Genomic DNA, 21321 nt, shown 5'->3' with positions numbered 1-21321 from the left:
AATTTTCTTTTTAGTAAAATGGCCCAAATACTTGAACACCAATGAATGTTTCCTCAAACTTGGAAATATTGCCATGAATGTATAAATACCCATTTTTCTCTCCAGATTTATAGTCACTCCAAAATCAACATGATCGGTACTTACCCCATCATAAATTCATAATTCGAATTTGACTATAAAACACAATAATTGTTTAATTGTTTGCTTAAGATAACTGCTTAAACAAACTTCACAAAATCATGCGCTCAACTAGAAGACTCCTAATCCATCTGTCAAAAACTCCCCTTTCTCTTATTTATAAGGCTTAGATAGCAAACAAACCTTTTTTCGAGAAGTATACAAAGGCAAGAAATCTACTTTAGCATTCAGTAACTGTCAATGACTCAACAGAGTACCTACCCAAAAAAACTATCAACAGAGCAGGGGAAATCAAATTTCCCTAAATTTGATAACCATCAAATCTACACAAGATAACCATCAAATTTCCCTTAATTTGATAGAGTAACTATCAATGATAACCATCAAGAAAGTTCCCTTAATTTGATCCAATACAAATTCCTGATTTCCAGCTTTCATCAAAAATGGTTCTCCATCTAATTTGTTTTCCCTACTAAAGTATTGCTAAGATAAAATCAGAACCTTTCACCAATAATTCGATAAATATCAAATTAACATAATGAACATAATAAAACACATATAACGAAAAAAAAAAGTTAATTCCACGGAGAAACTAAATAAATTATTTTAAGAAAAGGAAAATAAAAAAAAATAGCCCCACATTAATTATCTACACTAAAATCACATTAGAAAGGGCTTAATTCTCATAAATTAGCAGCCCAGATTTTTTCCACATAACAGAAATTACAGGGGAAAAATAAATAACAAAGAAAAATTTACCTCAGAACCTAATAATTTCCCTTATTCCATTCCATTATTACTGCCCTCTTCAGCCTGCACTTTACTTTTACTGCAGTTACTATTACTATTACTACCATTCGGGTGCCCACTATGGAGCCCCCTCTTAAACGACACCGCATTGCTACTATTCTCCACATAAGTCGCCGACGACATCTCCATTTGACAAATCCTCACCGCCCCGAACAGCTTCTCCGGCAACTCATCCTCCGACTGCGCCTCCACCAAAAACCCCATATCAATCGTCACTGCCGTGACGTACCCCAATGCCAAGTGCAAAATCGCGCTGGCAATCGCCGAGCTCCCGATATCCACGTCGATTTCGAGGTAATTATCGCCGACAAAATAATTGCACTTGAGCGCTTTTCCCAGTAAACAGGCGGCGTAATTCCCGACGGCGGCCTTCACAATCCACGGCCCCTTGACTATCCGATTCACGATCTTGAACCGGCTGTTCCGAAATTATCGTCGCCGTGGACGAACCGGTAGAGGAGAGAGCCCGGTTGGAGGCCTTCGTCTTCCTTAGTGGCGAAGTAAATACTGCGCTGTGGTGGTCCCGGCCGGGGACTTGGGAGATTGACAGCTACGAGGAAAGTTTTCAGACTCTTCCTTGAAGATTGGAGGATTTGAGTGAGTTCATGACTCGGTTATCGGTCCGGGCGAGGACATGGTCAGCTTGGCATTGGATCGGAGCCAATCGACGCCGGCAGGTTGGAGAAGCCAGGGGCCGGAGGATACTTTTGTCTTTTTAGTCAAGTAGTTGGGTCCACGGAGAGAGAATACATCACCTGGAGGTGAAGCCCAGCCGTTGGATCCGGTGTGGAGATCTACGTGCTTTAAGGATCCGCCGTTGATGGCTTCTTGTCTCCAGTCTTCAACTCCGGCGCCTTGGCCTTCCGCCGCGGCAACGGTGGTGGAGCTCCGGTGGTGATGGTGGTGCTTTTGCTTCTGCTTTGTCGGGCACATTTTCCCTTTTTTTTTTCCCTCCCCCTTTTTCTTTAGGATACTGTGGAGATATTTATAGGTCCGGGGAAATGGATTCTATTGATTCAGTGAGAGTGCCTTGAAATGAGTGGAAAATGGTTTATATCTATTCGAGGGGTTTGGTACAAGAGTACCCTTGAAACTGAAGAAAACTTCAACTGTGCCCTTGAAGGAATTAATGGCAAGACGACAGCTAATTATGATGAGTAAATATCGTGGCACGCTGGCGTGGAGTTGGTGACTTTTTGTCATAGTCCGATTAGAATTTATGCCCTTTTTGGCAGGCATTATGATTTATGAATTTAGGGATGACAATTTCACTGGCCTCCGTAAAATTACACAAACCTTCTCTGAGATTAAGGATTTGATAATAAAATTAATCTAATTAAAAAATAATATTGAAAAAGTATTTTAAGAAGAAAAATGAAACTTTTTACTCCATAAATATTCCTTATATATGTATATAAGTTGTATCAATAAAAGAATAAAAATAATTAAGAGGTAGAATCAATTAATACACATATTTCACCACTTAAAAAATTCATATTTAATAAATTAGACAACACAAATAAGTAATAAAACCGCACTAATGATCACAAGATTTAGTAAAACAGATAATCATCTCTTTTAACATAATATTTGTTGTGATTCTTATGATTTTGAACCACAAAATTTTTGAATTTTGCCTTTATTTTTCTTCCTTTCTTCTTTACTTTTATGAAATTATTTTACAACTGCCACAGTTTTAAGAGTTTTAAAAAAAAATATCCTCATGAATAACTTTCTTTTGCCCTATATTTTTCTCTTCTACCAAAGTCTTTCTTCTCACATTGTGTACGGCTAATTTTTGATCATTATCAAATTCTATCAATCACAAAATAACATCATTAGGTACATCAATTGATGTTATTTTGTAATTACAAGTCATCGTTTATCATTAAAGAAAATTTCAACAGTTATTTTAGTTAATTAGTGCTCTAATTACTTAATCGTTAGATATTAGAAAAAGAGTAATGAGGGGGAAAAAAAACAAAATTCAAAATTTTTTTTTCTTCACAAGAATCATAGCAAATACCATGTCAAAAGAGATTACTAGTCTGTTTTACTGAATCTTGTTATCATTAGTACAGTTTTGTTACTTATTTGTGTTGTCTAATTTATTAAATGTAAACTTTTTAAATAGTGAAATATGTGTATTAATTGTTTCTAATTTGTAATTAATTTCATTCTTTTACTAATACAACTTATATACATGCATAAGGGGTATTTATACCAATTTACTAAATGGGTATAATTGGATAACCCACCAAATTCAATTAAACTCATTTAGACATCTCCATCTTATAATTCATGATACTAACCTGATGCATTCAAGCTATATCTGCCAGAAGGATACTAAGATTATTAAACTCATTGGTGGAGACTTTCATGCATTAATATTGGTGAAGCCTTGTATATAGTGGAATGTTTGATTTTTCAGCCTTAACAAATATTTGATGCATTTTTGATGCAGATAGATATCCTACTTAATTTTTTTTAGATTTTTCATTTTGTCATAATGTTAACTACTTTTGTTTCATTTATTATTATTATTTGTTGATTTTATCTTATCATTTTATGTTTTCGTAGTTTGTTAACTTGCTCATTTTTCAATATTATCAATATATGACAAACTTTAACCTCCTTTCCTACCTTTTGAAAATGAAAATTTACACCTATGTTCTGGTCTGATCCTTGCACTATAGAGTATTTTAATTTGGTGAAATGATACAACTCGATTTTTCCAGAAGCGACTAAAATTATCACTGTTGTGCCCTCCACTGACAAATTAAGAAGATCGACTACCTCTTCGATTGTCAGAGTCATCTCCTTGTTTTCTATCCTAAATGTTGAATAGTTAGGATCCTATAATTGAATCAAAACCTCTACCAAGTACCTATCTGATTTAATGTTTTTTTTTTTGAAGGAATCTGAGTTAATGTTTTTGAAATCCCCAATTGGTCCTAGATGAGAGGTTACTTGATTAATTTCACTAGATGAGAGAAACACTAGCCATTTTTGAACCTTCACTGGAACCACCAACAGTTGCTTGACTATTTGAGATCTGTCCATCTGAAGCATGTAGTCCGGATCAAATGTCTTACCTACAAGTCTCACTTCTCTAGTTTTACAGAAATTTAAAGATGAATATCCCATAGAGGGTTAGATGCCTAAGGGAAGACAAGGTTACAATTAATCCCCTTAAGTTATACCTTATTTCTCACTTTACCCCCTAACCTTTAATTTTGCTCACTTAACCTCTTATAGGATAAAATTACCTTTCCATTATTTTGACTTTTCATTTACCTTTTTTCCTCTCTTTTATTTCTTTTTCTCTTTCTTTTCCCTTTCATCCTTCCCAATAGAAAACTCCATCTCAACGAAAATTTTTATTTTGAGTTTGTAATTGCATTTTTGGATGAAGGGAAGGTATCAAAAACTAATTTTTTTTTATAGTGTAAGCTGGAGGACTCGAACCAGACCTCTCGCGTTACACTTCCTCCCCCGTACCATCCAACCCATCCCTCCCCCCATCAAAAACTAATTTTGATTTTTTGTATGATGCCACGTGTCACAAATTTCAATTGATGATTATTAATCTGATTACAATTTTCATCTTATGATATTTTTTTGAGAATAAAATGAGAAACTAGAAAAGAAAGAGGAAAAACCAAAATTAAAAGAATTGAAAGGCTAAAAAAATTGTATTTTAGGAAAGTGATTTGAATATTTTTTTAATCATTTAAAGAGAAGACAGATCTTTGCAATTCCTTTTTTTTAATTTCAATCACTAAGATGAAGATTTTTGTGGGAAAGAGGAAGAATTAAAGAAAGAAAAAAGAGGCAAAGAAAATAAAAGAGCACAAAAGGGGAAAGGAAAAAAAAAGAGAAAAAATAAGAGTTTAGAATAATAGAGGGACAATTTTTGTCCAATGGGGCATAAAGTGAGACAAAAAAAATGGTTAGGGGATAAAATGAGAAATGAGATATACTTTAAGGGGATTAATTGTGATTAACCCTATTCTTGAATTGGGATTCCCTAAATGGCAATTCCTCTATGGTTGATGCATGATACCAGTTTATTAAAATAAGTAAATATGCAGCGCGATAATTGAACTGTGACCTGAAGGTGCCCAATTCGGATGTTGGGGTAAACTTAAAATAATATGCAATACACACACACACACATAGATTTAATGCAATAAACTAAAATTTAAATGTGTAATAACTCAATCTAAAGGGAGATTTCTCCTAAATGAGTGCCATGTCAGGACTCTTATTTTTAAAACTTATGAATGCAAGACAAAAGAAGAAAATAATAGTTAGTTTATTTGATAAATAACACATAACACATTGGACCAATAAAATGATACAATAATATAAGGTAAAGAAAAAAAAGAGTAAAATCCCTCCCCTCATATCTAGTGTTTCTAATAGAGCAAAGGTAGACTCTATTCTAGATGCTTTCTAAATAGATGCATGAGGCTAGACTTAACTAATGCATTTAGATTTGATAAGGTTTCAAATCCCTAAACCTTCAAATCAAAAGGCAAAGAGTCATCAATCCTAAGGCCTTTAGTCGGTGGCTTGAGTGATTCTCCAAACACTGCTACGTGCACGTCATTCCACAACCACATGTCCAGTGGATCAACCCTAATCCTAATAGGAAAGAGTGGTATGACAACCACTAAAAGAAAAAAAAATAGAGGGTTATAAAGAAACAGCGTATGAATGTATGAAATGTTCATTTGAGGGGAGGGATTAAATACCATTAAACATGTATGAAGATTCTAGGGTAACATTGCTCCCCACCAAAAATGTAAAGCGCGATACAAGTAAATAAATAAAAATAAAAAACTATTCATTACATACATGAAGGACAAGGAATGAATATGATTGCGAAATGCAAAAGATCCTAAAAAGGAAAATGCAACATAAGCCATCCAAATATGATATGCAAAATAGAAAAGGAAAAGACGACTAAATCAAGTGCTTGAACTCATTAGTATATTCTAATAGAGTTGCCAAGTTGTCGTGCCCCATTTTTTGCAATAAAAAGGTATTTATAAAAAAATATGTTTTGTATTTTAAAACATAAGTGTAAAAGGGCCTAAAATAAGACTTTAAAAAATGTGACAGTTTGGCCTCAAAATTTAGTCTAAAAAAGGTTTTTAAAAAAATGAGAGTCGTCACTTGGTATTGAGTGTAGCTGTACCAAGTTACCCAAATAAAGTTTAAGAGAAAAATAAAATAAAATAAAAAATAAAACAAAACCCTATTTTAGACGATTCTAGATCTTTGAAAATAAGAGAAAAAGGTTCAGGAGTCACAGTTGAACAAAGGAAAGGTAAAGATTAGATCAGTTCAAACCTAAGGCATCCTTTCAATTTAACCAAAGATAGTTGCGAGGTTTAATTAAAATTTTCCTAATTTAACCCTTAAACCTATTACATTTGAATATTTCCTATATGGATGCAAAACCTAAATTCAAAGGAGATATCGAAAGGGGCAAAATATCCATTCAAGATCCAATTGGTACCAATCGCATTAATTGCGAAACCTAAAATAATTCTTTGAAGGGTTCATAAGTATGCAAAAAAGAGACTAAAAAAGAAATAAATTTATAATGTATATATAAGTATGTATGACCAGAGTGAGGGGAATGCAACATAATGAGTATAGGCCTGTCAATCGGGGCTAATGAGTCGGGCTTTGATAAGTTCAAGCTCAATTCATTTAATTTGAAACATTTTTGGGCTTCGGGTTATGAGTTTCGGGTTCATAAATGTGAACCTCATACTCAACTCATATAATATTCGGGTTGTGAGCCTTATTCGGGTTTAGCCTAAACTCACTTATTACTCCTTAATTTTCTTAATATAATTACTATAACTATTAAGTTGTAAAACTAATTTAACATTTACAAGACTATAATATTAAAACTAAACATGAACAAATAATAGTTCTTAAAAAGTATATAAACCAAAAAATTTTCAACAATATTTATATTTAATTCGTTCAAAATGCATGAAAAATAGTAATAAAACATGCAAACATAAGCCAATACATCTTTAAAAGTTGACACTTTTTTTATAATCTTATGATTTAAATCCAACTATGCTTGATGATTTGTGTTTGTAGACCAAAAAGAAATCAACCAATATTATGCCAATACAAAAATTTACTCAACTAATAAGAAAAGTTAGAAGATTTAGTTATGCATTACTATTTGGCTCTCAGAAAGTTTGGAAGAGTCTTTAGATGTATTTTTTGTGTTTTGTAATTATATAATATATTTAGTATTTAGTAATAATATATTTGGATATATAATTACACATAATATCAAAATATAAATATTATATATATAGGTAATTAAAGGGCCGGGCCTATATCGGGTTTGAGTCTAATAAGGCCCAAGCTCAACTCATATTTAATTCGGACCTAATTTTTAGGTTCAAATTCAGACTGGCTCACTAAATGGTAGGGCTCATTGGGCCTTTTGTCTGGCCGAACAAGCCGAGCTCGAGCTGGTCCTGTCCCATTGACAGTCCTAAATGAGTACGGAGGGCGAAAACTCATGATACAATTTTCCTTCTTAAAGAGAGTTAATAGGGTGTTGAAGTTAAAGAGTTATAACAACATAATTTCTATATTCAAAGGGTGACTCTTTTAATCTAAGCAAGCAAATGAACTAACTTATTTTCTAATTTCGTAAATGGGATGTAGTTCTAAACGATGTGGTTCACACATATAGGGGTAAGGGAATAATATAAGAGAAAATATCATGCAAATGAGAAAAGATTCTAAAAATAAAAAAATATGTATGAAATAAAAAAAAATTACACACAATACATGAATTTAGCATGTGAATGACCTAAGGGTCTAGCGTTAAATCCTCACTAGCATTGAACTACCAAGAAAATAGAGGGAGAAGCCACAACTAGCATTAGACTAGTGTGGTGGTGTCATGCGTTTATTATTTAAAATAAAGCATATAAAATAGTGATTAAAACAAATCAACACATAGAATCACATAGAGCATATAGTACATACGTATAATATTTTGATGCAAAGTCCTAAGAAAAGTGGGTAAAATACATAAACACATAAGACACATAAATACAAAAAAAATCTATCCATTACAGTAGGGGGTCTAATTACAATTTAAAGGGAAAGTATGAGAAAATAAATCTGTCTAACCTATTTAGAGACCTAACTACTATCACAAATAGGGAAATATAATAAAATAAATCTGTCTATCCTATCTATTATATTCATCTATCTAATTACAATTTTTGTAGAAAAAAGAAAAAATATTACCTATCTATTACAACTTGAGTATTCAAGTACTCCCAAATAGTTACAAAATATAAATTAAATAAATATAAAAATTTAATATGAACTTAAAATAAATAAATAAATAAAAGAAAAATGTAAAAATATATAAACATATAGGATCATATAAGATCACATAATCAAAATTCAAAAGGTGATAAGGGTACCTCCTTTTTTGAAATAGTGACTAAATGAGGGAATGCTGCCCTCTTCATGCCCAAAAAATCAACAAAAAGATCAATACAAGAATTTAATTGGAAATACATTAGAAGAGAAAACAAACATATACCAAATTCATCTTATTATGCAAAAAAAATGTAAATAAACTTAAAACACCTAAAATTTACAAATTAAATTCATTTAAATGAAACATAATTAGCAATTAAAGAAGGGGAAATAATTGTAATTAAAAAATTGAAAAACTATTAGGGACTAAATTTCAAAAATCAGAAAGTTTTTAAGGTCAAAATATATTTTTTAAAAAATTAGGGATCAAAATTAAATAAAGATAAAATTAGGGGTCAAAATACAATTAAATTAAGGGTCTAAAAGAAAGAAATTACAAATAATTGAGCCACAATAAAATTACTCAAAAAATTAGGGATCAAATTGAAAGAGTTGGTTTCTGATTTGAGAAAAATAAGAATAAACAAGTTGAGTAGTTATTTTTTTAGAGTTTGGGCCAGACTTTTTTAGCGCAAAAGAAAGATGCAAGCCATTTTCACTTAAAAAATAAACAAGCCCAATTGGAAATTTAAACAAACCAAAAAATAAACATATCTAAACTAAATGCAAAAGCCCAACTATAAGCCCAACAAAAATAAAATACAAATCCAAAATGAAATAAAAAGAAAGCCCATCCTTTTTTCTTTTTCTTCCTTTTCTTTCTTTATTCTTCTTCTTCTTCCCTTCCTTCTTCTTCTTCTTGGGCAAGCTGAACCTTCTCCTCCGCCAGCGACCATGGTTGACACTGTCGACCACCAGTCGCTGACGACCTCTTCGGTTACAAAAATTCATCAAAAATTCATTAAAATTCACAAAAATTCTTACTTGATTTTTCTCGTAGAATCTATTTTTGGCTTTATTTTTTGCAAAATGCAAACAAAAAGTGATGAGAATGTAAGTTTACAGTTGGGTTTCTCTCTCCTCCAATATCACTTGAATAACTTTCAAATCTTACAAAACCATACCAAAACGATGTCCACGGGATAGACAATGCAATCATAGTTCAAACTTAACATGAGATAGCATAAATCTTTACAAATTAAAGCCAAAAACATATTGCATTCAAGAAACCCATTTCATGTATTTTGGGGCCAAAATTTCCAAATTTAAGTTTGGAAAATCGTAGCAAGTCTCCTAGTATCTAAACTAATCCACTATTAAACATAGACGGCAAAACTCATCAAAACTCCATATTGTCCTCTCCGGGGCAAGCAAATAATGGAAAAATCTTAAACCAAATAAGCTGTAAAATAATGATAAGGGAGAAAGAATTATTACAGATGTTTTAGACATCCGACAATGGTGATGGAGGTTGTGGCCTAGACAAACCCAACAGTAGCAGCGACTCCCTAACTTCTTTCTTGATCTTTTATTTTCATACCAGCCGTTCCTTTGTTGCTTATGTGATGTGTGTGTGTGTGTGTGAAATTTGGGAGAGCAGAGGGACCGAGAGAGAGAGAGATTGGAGGAGAGTTGGAGTGTGCAAGTGAGAACATTTTGAGAAAGAGGGAAGCTGAGAGAGGAATTGGAGGGGTGTTGGTGATCATGATTTTTTTTTTTTTGTACAAAGAAGAAAACTATAGAGAGGGATGGGAGGTAGAGTGTTGAATGGGATAAATGGGGTATTAGTTGAAAAAATGATTAGAAAGTGATTTTGTTTTTTCTTAATTTTGTTTTTCCTTTTTTTATTTTTTCTTATTAAGACAAACCAACAAAAATGAGAAAAATACACATTAGAATGCATGAAAATAAATGATTCATTAAATAGATAAAATTCAAGAAAATATTAAAAATTGACAAAAATTTGGTGTCTACACAAATAATTTAAAATTTTATTTCTCAGTCCTTGACATTGTTCTCAACTAGGCTGTCCTGTTTCATGATTCAATGTTTCTGTTTTAATCCACCTGCCTAATAACAATATAATAAATGAAACTAGAAACATAATATAACAAAAAATATAATACTATATATTATGTACTATCATATTATTATACATATACATAGACAGAATCTATATATACAACAACATAACTCATATATTCTATTCATATAGTTTTATACCACACAGTGCTATCAGTTAATTTGGTCAAAAGGATTGTTCTTAAAGCTGTATGTTTACCTACCACCAACCACCTTCTGTATTTCATGTTCAAACTCCTTATGTCAATCTTCATATATACAATCCTAGTATCCTACTAAACACATTATCTATTTATTTCTCTTGCAGGCAGGACAATAAAAGCCTAAGGAAGAAACCTTTCTTCCGACTTTTTCAGACAGTGGTGTTCCATCAACCTTTAAATTCTAGCACCCTCTTTCATATCTAATAAACTTTTCATTATAATTCCTCTAGCAATAGGTTGTTACTTTTCAATGGATACGGAATAAGAAGTTCCAAGTCCATTGTTGCTACACCATCAATCAACAAGTCCATCACTGCTGCATCAACTAATAGTGTTATCCTATGCTATTTTTTCTAACCTTTCCCAACAACAAAGAGGTAACTATGTCATGAATATTCACACCTTAAATCATCATTCTAATAGGTATCTATATCTTTCTCATACATGTATTAGTATAGAAGATATAGGGCCTGTTTGGAAGCTAGTTTTTTGACCAAGTTTTTTACCTACAAGTTTTTTAACAACTTTTGCTACAGGAACCCCAAAAAACCTTCTCAAAGTTTTTTACCTACACACTTCAAAATACCCAAAACACACAAAAAAAATTTCCTTTCCTTTTTTTCTTCTTCCATCCCCATCCCAACCCGACACCACCGCCGTTTCGTCCCCCATCGTGCGGAGATGCGCATGGCTTGTTGATGGCTATGGAGAAGGCGCACGCTGGGGAAAGGGCAAGGGGGAGGGGGTCGGGTTGGGGAAAGGGCGGGGGGTGGCGCCTGGGTGGGAAGGGGTCGTGGGCAGAGAGGGGTGGCGAGGGGAGGGGGTCGGGCTAGGGAAAGGATGGGGGTGGCACCTGGGTCGGGCTGGGGAAAGGGCAGAGGGGGGTGGCGGGGAGAGAAAGGGCAGAGGTGCGGGGGAGGGGGTCGCTGGCAGGGAGAGGGGTCGCGCTGGGGGCAGGGGGTGGGCGGGGAAGAAGGATCGAGGGCAGAGGGGGGTGGCGGGGGAAGGGTCATCAAGTTGGGGAAAGGGCAGGGGGAGTGGCAGGAGGAGGGGGTGGCGGGGCAGAGGGTGGTGGCGGGGGAGGGAGTGGGAGGGCAGAGGGGAGGAGAACGGGAAAGGGTGGAGAGGGGGTCGGTGCTGGGAGGGAACGGGGAGGCTACACAGAACGAAGAAGAAGAAAAAGGAAGAAGAAGAGAAGGGAGAAAAGAAAAGAAAAAGGAAAGAAAGAAAAAGAAAGAGAAAGAGAAAGAGAAAAAAAAAAAAAAAAAAAAAAAAAGAAAAGGAATCAAAAAAGTTTTTCATTTTACAAAAACTCCTACAAAATTTTTCACCTTACAAAAACTTCTACAAAAAAAAATTTCACCTTACAAAAACTTCTACAAAATTTTTTCGAAAACTTCTACAGTGCACTACAGTAAAGTTTTAGACAAACTCTCAAAAAACTCAGGTTCCAAACAGGCCCATAGTTGCAGACTATACCACATGAACTTTCCACTCTTCACCTTGCACAACAAACAAATGATTACTATTACACAAGGATACAAAATGTGAAAAATTAAGATTAGTGATGAAAAATTTGAAGAAGGATGGATTGAGTTCATGACAAATAATCTACTTTATCCATCAAGTTCAATACTTCTACAATATAACAAAAACTTAAACTTTGGTGTGATAAATTTCACTGAAGTCAAAATGCATACTTGTCTACCATGGACTATACCACTTTCTAATATCCTATAGTAGCAATATCTTACAGAAACTGATGATAAGTATTATTTCCATTTCTCTTCCTTCTGTAAAGTCATATATATTTGATATCTAATAGATGTAAATTTCTTTGTTTCTAGTAGATGTAAAACCTAAATTTATTCTATAGAAGAATGTATCCTCATCAATTCAACTAGATGTGGTTCACAATCTAACTGATTCCATAACTTTTATCAAATTTACACAAAAAAAAAGACAACTTTGTGAATATCAACAGTTCTATTATGAGCACTTTTTCTCAGCTCTATACATTAAACAAGAAAAGGCTATGAAAGAAAAAAAACACTTCATTTTTTTTCCATTTGTCTTAACAGAAAGTCTTCAAGTTCCTTGAACACTTCATCAATGGAAACAAAACTCCAATTCCGACTTTAGGATCAGGCTACAGAGTATTTGAGTTTGGCATGCAAGGATGTAGGTACACTGATAGTTGGGATATATTCACCATGGCAAGCTGGTTTTCATACCATAGATAACTACTAGCTTTATAGTCCAAGTTTATGACAAAACTAGAGTGGAAAAATTGTATCCCTGGTTTTACAAGTACTATGTTTACTCTTATTTGTGATATTCAACCCTGATTTTAATAAATTCAACTTCTCATTTTAGTGCAAATATTGTTATTTCTACCGTGTATTTTCCAAAGTATCAACTTAACAAAAAAAATACATTTAGTAGAAGAACATTAACTATTGAAACTCATAATTATATATAAAAAATTTATCACAAACATAGAACCAGTACTAATAGAACCAGTACTAAGTAACAAACTGCTGAACTCTATACACCATTCAGCTCTAAAACTGCTCCTTCAAACATTATAGTTAATCGTCAATAGTTATGTATTTTCTCCATCTACACGTAGATAATCTATAACACTAGTTACAACAATGCTTTTATTTGCAGCTTCCACCTTCATGTGTCTCGCAATTATATGAAGGAAAGGTAAATTCATACGGTGTGTTAGAGCAGACTGGAGCACAAGAATCCACTTAGGATACTGATAAAAACGCTGGATAAAATCATATATTTCATTCCTTAAAAAAACGTTATTAGCATCAGCTCTAACCCTTCCTCTCAGGCTTCCATCATCTCTATTATGGCTAGCTAGGGGACCTTCAACACCAACGAGTGAAACACAGGATTAAATTACTCTTTAGCATCCGGAAAAAAAATTAACAAGAACTTCAAATCTACGTTGATTGTAGTTCATCTGCAAAAATAAAAAATCTAAAAATATTAGATGAAATACTACTTATATAGTAACAATTAAAGATATAACTTCTGCTTTTCTAAACCTTTGATTCAGTATATCCACTTATAACAAAGAGGCAGTAACAAAGAAGCACATAAAGCAATGATACGTGGCCATGTTTATCCCACCACAATGATATCACTATGTATAAAGTACAACCTACATACGATTCACACTAATTACACCATTAAACGTTATGGAAGAGACTATATGTTAAAGTTGAAAACAATATTGTTAATTAAAGCAAAAAAAATCTAACCCAAAGAGCTATATCTTGAACCCTAACTTTTCCTATACCGTGTATCTATCTTCCATCGATAGAACTTTAAATCTCATGCAATTTTCTACGATGACATTTTGGATAAAATATTTTTGGACGCCTTTAATGATTACAATAATAAATTACTTAAAAAATCTAATATTTAATGTTATTTGGCCAAAAAAGGAAAAAAAGATACCAATTAATTATTTCCACCGACTAATTTAGAAATGTAAGACCAATGCAGAATTTAATAAGTATATAAAATAATATATTTTAAACAAAAAAGACACATGCCCTATGAGTTCCAGAATTACAATTGTACTCACTATACATATCCAAATAGTTTAATACATATCTTTTACTAATCGTATTGACTTACTAAAAAAAATTTAACATGTTGAATTCTACTTTAATAGGACTAGATCAGTTTGTATATGTTTATTTGCACAATTTTTATTTATTTGCATTATCAATATATTTTCAACCATCTTTTTATCTCACATACATTATATCAAAAAAGTCTTACATTATTTTTTTTTAAAAAAAAATTATCCCAAATAATCTCCTATCCAAACATAGTTACTATTTCTTAAGTTTTTTACCATCTAATATCTTCTTAAAACACCAATCCAATTATATCACGTCACGTATATCCAATATATTAAAAGTCCTATTAGTCTTGTAACTAAACTTCAACTAATTATATATTCCATTGTTCTCATAATCGAAAAACTACTTATCACCCACTTCATTCATAGATAGCTTTTTTCCGTTTTGGACAAACTATATTTTTGACTGTTATTTACAAAATAATATATTAAAATTCTTTGCCAATTTAATATAAGTACTTACTAAATTGTATCCAATATAACTTCTGCAACATAGCAGCTACCTACCTACTTAACATACATAAACAAACACCAACAATAATCACTTAATGAGCACCTACAATAAATTCATTTGGAAAAAAGAATCTTTTAAGTAGATATATTGGAAACAACACACGAAGTATTTAACAATTAACCGAAATGTAGCTTAACGGAGCTTAGTGTTGTTTCAACACATGCAGTGATACGAACTCTATTGACGAAACGCATTTTGCATGAATAAGCCCCGGATCTTTGGGGATTGACACAAGTTTGAGTAGCGAAATTCCTATACAGACCCCTATAATCCCCGTGGCTGCGAACGTTGATACGATGTTAACCTACAACCAAACGAACTAGCGAATCCTAAAAAAGGTAGTAGGCGCCACAATTAAGGGTGGTTTTTTGATTGATAAACTAAACAAACATTCAAGAGAATTCTAAAGTGTTCAAGGATACTCAAAGAACCAAGAGAGCTTTCTCTCAAGATAATTTTCTGGAAAAATTTTGTCTCCCCCACATTGAAAGAAACAACGGCTTTTTTATAATGTCTTACATAAGAAAACTTAGCTAAACTTGGACAAACTAAAAGTCACAGCTTGGACCCTTAGATCCAGCCTATTAAAACCCTACTTGTAGCGGATCCAAGCAACTAAAGCTGATCCTTTTAAATAATCAACCCAAATTAAAGACTAAACTAATGGCATAAATGCTGGAAATTTAAGCTGAAAATTTCAGTCTTTATGTCTTCTTCATAAACGACTTGAGCAGCCCCTTTATGAAGAAATAGCTCCACACTTTGAGACTCCGTGCTTATATCAGTCTCCTTCTCTTGAGAAAGATTTGTCCTCAAATCTGTTGGCATGTTGGCTCGTTTAGATTCAATCATGCATGGCAAGATCATGACACGTACCAGGCAACTTGTGTGTTGCTTGGACAATTTATACTCCACACACATGAATTGAGGTAAACAACGATCATTGTGGCTCGCAAACTCCAACGGATAGACACTTAATTGATGCCATTAGAACATCGATGTCTGCTGAACTTTGGTAGCAATGAAAAAGAAATTATGGATCTCTTTAAAGCTCAAAAGTTCAAGTTCTTCATAGGCAGCAAATGGATCATCATCTCGTGCTCTATGAACTCTATATATATATATCACTCAAGGGTTGGTAATCCTCCATGATCGCCAACGCAAATGAATGAAAAACATCAAACCCTACAATACATATAGCAATGAATGAGTGATCAAAATTGCAACAAATTAACAAAGGTGTACTAATGAATAATGCTTGATCAAAATTGAATTGAAACAATTTGAATACAACATTAAAACTTATTAAAGAATAACGCCCTTTTGAACTTGAAGATTGGACAGCCAATGGCAAGTTTTGCTCCATAATTGGATCATAAAGACATGCAACTCCAAGAAAACTTTGCAAGTCTCCAAGATATCTAGGAACAATACACGCCTCGTTCACTACTTTCATACCTTCTTGTACCTGCAAAAGAAAAACAATCTCACCCGACAAAGTTGGGTCTAACTTGTTAGTAGACATCAAAAGTTCAGTACTATAAAGTACAAGTAAAGACTGCTTCACACTAAGAACTTTTTTCACCACTTTACCTTGCACTAGAAAATTCAATTTCTTTTTAACCTTCCCAACCTTGGCCGATTCTACATTACGGTCTTTACCCTCTTTACTCTCAGCCTTAGTTAATGATTTCTTCCTCCCACTTTCCTTTTCAAATTCCCTTTTTAGACTGAGTTGGTTTTCATGTACTTGTTTGGGTGTAAGAGGTACTAATGTGATTTTCCATATCTATGCATAAAAGTATACTTATTAGTAACCCCATCAATAGTAATTTTCATCAAATTGTCAAGGCCTATCAAGTATCACATGACTCGCATGTATAGGAATAACATCACATAGAATTTCATCCTCATATTTATCAATTTTAAATGAAACAGTACATGTTTGGAGACACGGATTTCACCACTGTTGTTGAGCCATTGTAGCTTGTATGGTCGTGGGTGGTCCGTAGTTGCTAATTCCAACTTGTGAGGACTCGCAAAATTTACTTATTTAATCTCCTATTTCTAGCTTATTTAATTATTTATTTGGCCTTTTACCCCGAATATTATTTTCTAAGCTCTTGAGACCTAATTACATGGAAATATAGTTTCATTATATTTTTAAAGTGACTTGTTTCAAAAATTAATTTTCGAAAGTTCGTTTAGTGAAAATAGTGAACACGTCATTGGAAATCTTGACCGATTGAGAGTACAATAAGTTTGGAATATTGGAGACATGTACAATGGAACTAAATTAGGTATTTTAATGTTTAAATACTCAAGTGATAGTTATTAGTACTATCGTTAAAAGAATTTCTCGGAAGTTTCGCGTTATCACGCTTAAATTGGAGATACGCGTTTTCACACGCGCGATTTAAATTGAGGAATGTTAGACCCTTATTTTGGTACAATTGAGAGTGAATAATATTTATATGAATATAAGTGCATTAGAGGTTTAGTGCACTAGTGAAACAAAGTCGAGAGGAATCGAGCACGAAACGCGGGAAAAAGAGTTGACCTTTGAATCAATGAGAGCCACACATTTTAGTTTCACATGAGAGCATCACACTAGATTAAAACCCTCCATATACTTACCTCAATTGCTGCCTCTTTTGCTTCCATTCCAGCCGTGCAACATCAAGATAGAAAAGGACCAAGTTTACTTCACCAAATTCCTTCATCAAATCTTCATCATACCTCTTCCAATTCACTCCAAATTCGAACTACACTTAACTAAACATTTAGAGATCCCATTGAGCTAAGAAAAGGAGCTGTTATTCACGGTTTTTCTTGTGCTAAGGAAGGCCAAAAATTCTGACTTTGCTCACCACACAAGTAGGTAACGATCAACTACCGAAATCTTGTTTTATGGAGGTTGATTAACACCTTTAAGCTCTTGTATTCATATGGGTGGTTGTTATTGTTGGAAAATTTGGAAGGTGGGCTCTATGAACTCCCACCCTTGTCTTGATGGCTGATGTGATGATTGATGATGAATTTAATGTTGGTTTAGTGCTCAAAATGGTAGATTAATGGTGTATTATTAGTATGAACTTCAAGAGATGCATGGGGTAAAAGTTTCGATTCTGCCCCTGCTTTGAACGTACCTATTTCTGCGGAATTTTTGAGGTTCTAATGACTTGTTTATGATGTATACATGTTATATGAGTTGTGTAGAAAGTTTCATTGAAAAATAACATGATTTGGTTGGTCAAATGAGTTGATTTCCAAAGTTAGCAAAACTGGAAAATGAATCCCGTATTGCCCAGGCAGTCATTTTGTATCGGCCATAACTCTTTGCTCTGATGTCGAAATTAAGTGCCGTTTGTGGCACTGGAAACTAGACATTCCCAGCTTTCCATTGGTATAAAATACATGACCTAGTTCCACTCGAGTGAGCCACACCATTCGTTTGAAAATCACTGCCCTGTTTCGTTGCTCTCCAGGAGACAGGACAGAAATTACTTCTTGATGCTAAAAAACGAGCTGTTTGTGGATAGAATTTGAAAATGGTTTCTTCTGAGAAAATTCAGCTTTATGAGAGAGCTTTCCAACGCCATCAACCACGCCCAATTCCAAGTTGAATTGAGTGAGTTGTGGCCAAAGTTTGAAACTGCTACAGTGATAGAATTTTCCACTTGGACAGATTTGTAACTAACAATGATTTGGGACTTGTTGTTTTGGAAACTTTGATGTCCAACATCTACCAAACTTTATATTAGATGTTCCTTGGACTTTGTTTCACAAATAAACCAGATTTGGGTTGGTTGCTTTGGACAAAATGTTTAAAAAGGAAAGAAGAGCTAGAAGACAGTTTTACCTTGGGAAATTTCTTGAACTTTGATGGTTTAGTTAACTACCTTCCCGTGTGAATTTTCAAATAAAATTTGATAGAAGAGTAATCCTCATATGGAGGTTTAATTGTGCAAAATTTGGTAATATTCTAAGACCATTTTGATATGCAAATGATGTCACAAAATTCGCTCATCGAATCTGGAAAACTTTTCGTTTTCTCTTAGCCAAATGGTCAAATCTGATTTGGAGAGTTTTATTTCGAAAATTTGGATGTCAATGGTCTTTAAATTGCTCAGTGGATGTTATGAACTCTTGGTTTCAATAATGGAGAGATTTGGAACTGATTTCATGGTACAAAAAGTTTGTAAACAAAAGAAAAGTGAGAAGGTAGTTTAGCCTTGCAACTCTTCATAAACTTTGGTTGTTTTAATGACTGCCTTACCGTGAGAGTTTTTGTATGAAACTTGGTAGAAATGTTGTTCACACATGGAAGATTTAGTGTACCAAGTTTGATGTATTTCCAATGCCAACTCGATGACCAAATGATACTTCGAATCTAGTCTTCAAACCTGAAAAATAGCCCAACAGTCTTAACTTTTTCAGCAACTTGGAGCTACTATATCTTGGTGCTCGAAACTCCGTTTCTCGTTCTGCTTGTTTTGTTATACTCTTGGATTGAAACACTAATTTATTTCCAAATTTCAAAGGTTAGTTCAAAACAAGTGAATTTTTCCGAATTTCCAAAGTTGGCCAAAAACCAACTTAAATCTGTCTTGGTAATTCAAGTTACCAACTTTGAACCAAATTTTGAGTGCCTTTCACTTACATTCGTGGAAAAGTGTCTTCTGAGAACTTTTAGTAATTTCAAAGAGATTTCCAATGGTACCAAGTTTTCCAATTTTTGACATGTAGAATGTGAGATACGATTTTTCAAAGTATCGTATCAAACCTGAAAATTTTCCGAATTCCAAGGGAAGGGAGTTTTCAAATACTCCTTATTCCTTCGATATTGCTTGAACATTTTATACTTGATTTCTAAAATGAAAACTCGATTGCTCATGTACTTTAAAAAACTCCACTTGAACCTCGATTTACTAGTAATTGAGGTTCATTTTCATAAGATTTCCTTAGATTGCACTAGCGTACAATCTTCCTCGATAATTAGAGATTCGTAGTGATATTGAGTGGTACTTGATTATTGTTTGCTCAGGCACTCGAGGGAATCTCCAAGATGAACTCGGAGCGGACACCTAAAACGCTTGTTTGAGAACTACTCGCTTGTTTTGACTAGGTGAGTGTTCCATATAGGGATACGTAATTGAATAAGTCTAGGACATGCTTATTTCATGATTATTAAGTGTTAAGTATTATGTGTTAAGTATTTACCATACTCATGCCTATTTAAGGAATGTATACTTGCATTGCATATCTACATGAATTGGTTAAATGATTAACCATATCAAATGATCATATGAACTCGATACATGCTTAACTTGCTAGATTGCTTGCTTAGCTTACTCGATTTTGAAAAATGGAGTCGAGTGTGTATTTTATCGCACTCGTTCTCTTTTGAGATGAATAACTCATGCTTGGAAATGCTCAAATAACATGACTTGGTATGCTATGGTTGCATACGTCGTTGGAGTGAATCTCCTCGACTCTCACATGGTAAAAATGGGATAACGGCCAATGATGGCCTATTAATATGACAAATGCCTGTCAATTAACCGTCACTACTCAACCGTTACCCGTCAACCGTGAACCGTTTATCAAATCACATGACTGCCTGATTACTTGATTATCTGTTTACTCGATTTCCAATTTACATGAATATGTGATATCCGTGAATTACATGCTCCCATGAAATCAACTTGTATTGCTTACGTGCTTACGTGCTAAGTATCCACTTGATTACTTGATTATCATGAATCGCATGTTATATGAAGCTGTCCATCATTGTTAGGTGAGTGTGTACTTTACCTCACTCGACCTACTCAAATGATGAATTTTACCTTTTGCCGAATTACTTGATTACTTGTGCATGTTGTAAGCTCTAAGCTGAACTGGGCCCTGCTCATGGTTACTAACCTACTCGAGCCAGGACCGGGCTCGGTCGGGTAGGTTGGAACCTTGGGACACCGTTTCGGTATACTCGAGTATTACCACTGGAGGGATAAGGTGATAACCAGTCAAACCGAGGGGATCCGGAAGTCATAAGGTGCAGATGACCGACAGAGTTCCACTGGAACACCGTATCCTACAGTATATGTTTACCTTGTATCATGATAATTGTTTCATGCTAAAATGCCAACATGAAATCTGAGTTATGCCTGTGATATGCTCCATACCTGTTACCTGTCCAATGTACTCATATCATGATGCTTGTTTCATGTTAATGCTCCATACCTGTAACATGCTTAATTACTCGCACCTGTAATAAGCTCCAATCACTCGTGAACTATACATGCCAATATCTTGAACCATGATGACTGTTTCATGATAAATGTCTCATACCATGATAAATGTCTCAAATTACCCGTACAATGATTATCACCTCATGATAACATGCCATTGTGTAACCTTGAACCATGCATATGATATGCCCAACTTACTTGATTTATTTGAACTGTTAGAGTGTCTTGGAACCTCACTGGGCTGTGTAGCTCATCCCA

At 33.9% G+C, this 21321-nt stretch overlaps 1 pseudogene; it reads right to left on the bottom strand.

Moving 5' to 3' along the window:
• Window positions 1–717: 717 nt before the first annotated feature.
• On the bottom strand, window positions 718–1953 carry LOC113779574 (annotated as a pseudogene).
• Between the last annotated feature and the right edge of the window lie 19368 nt (window positions 1954–21321).

Source organism: Coffea eugenioides, chromosome 8 (genome assembly GCF_003713205.1).
Source record: "Coffea eugenioides isolate CCC68of chromosome 8, Ceug_1.0, whole genome shotgun sequence".
In the NCBI taxonomy this organism is placed as follows: Eukaryota; Viridiplantae; Streptophyta; class Magnoliopsida; order Gentianales; family Rubiaceae; genus Coffea; species Coffea eugenioides.
This window is presented reverse-complemented; position numbering and strand designations above follow the sequence as displayed.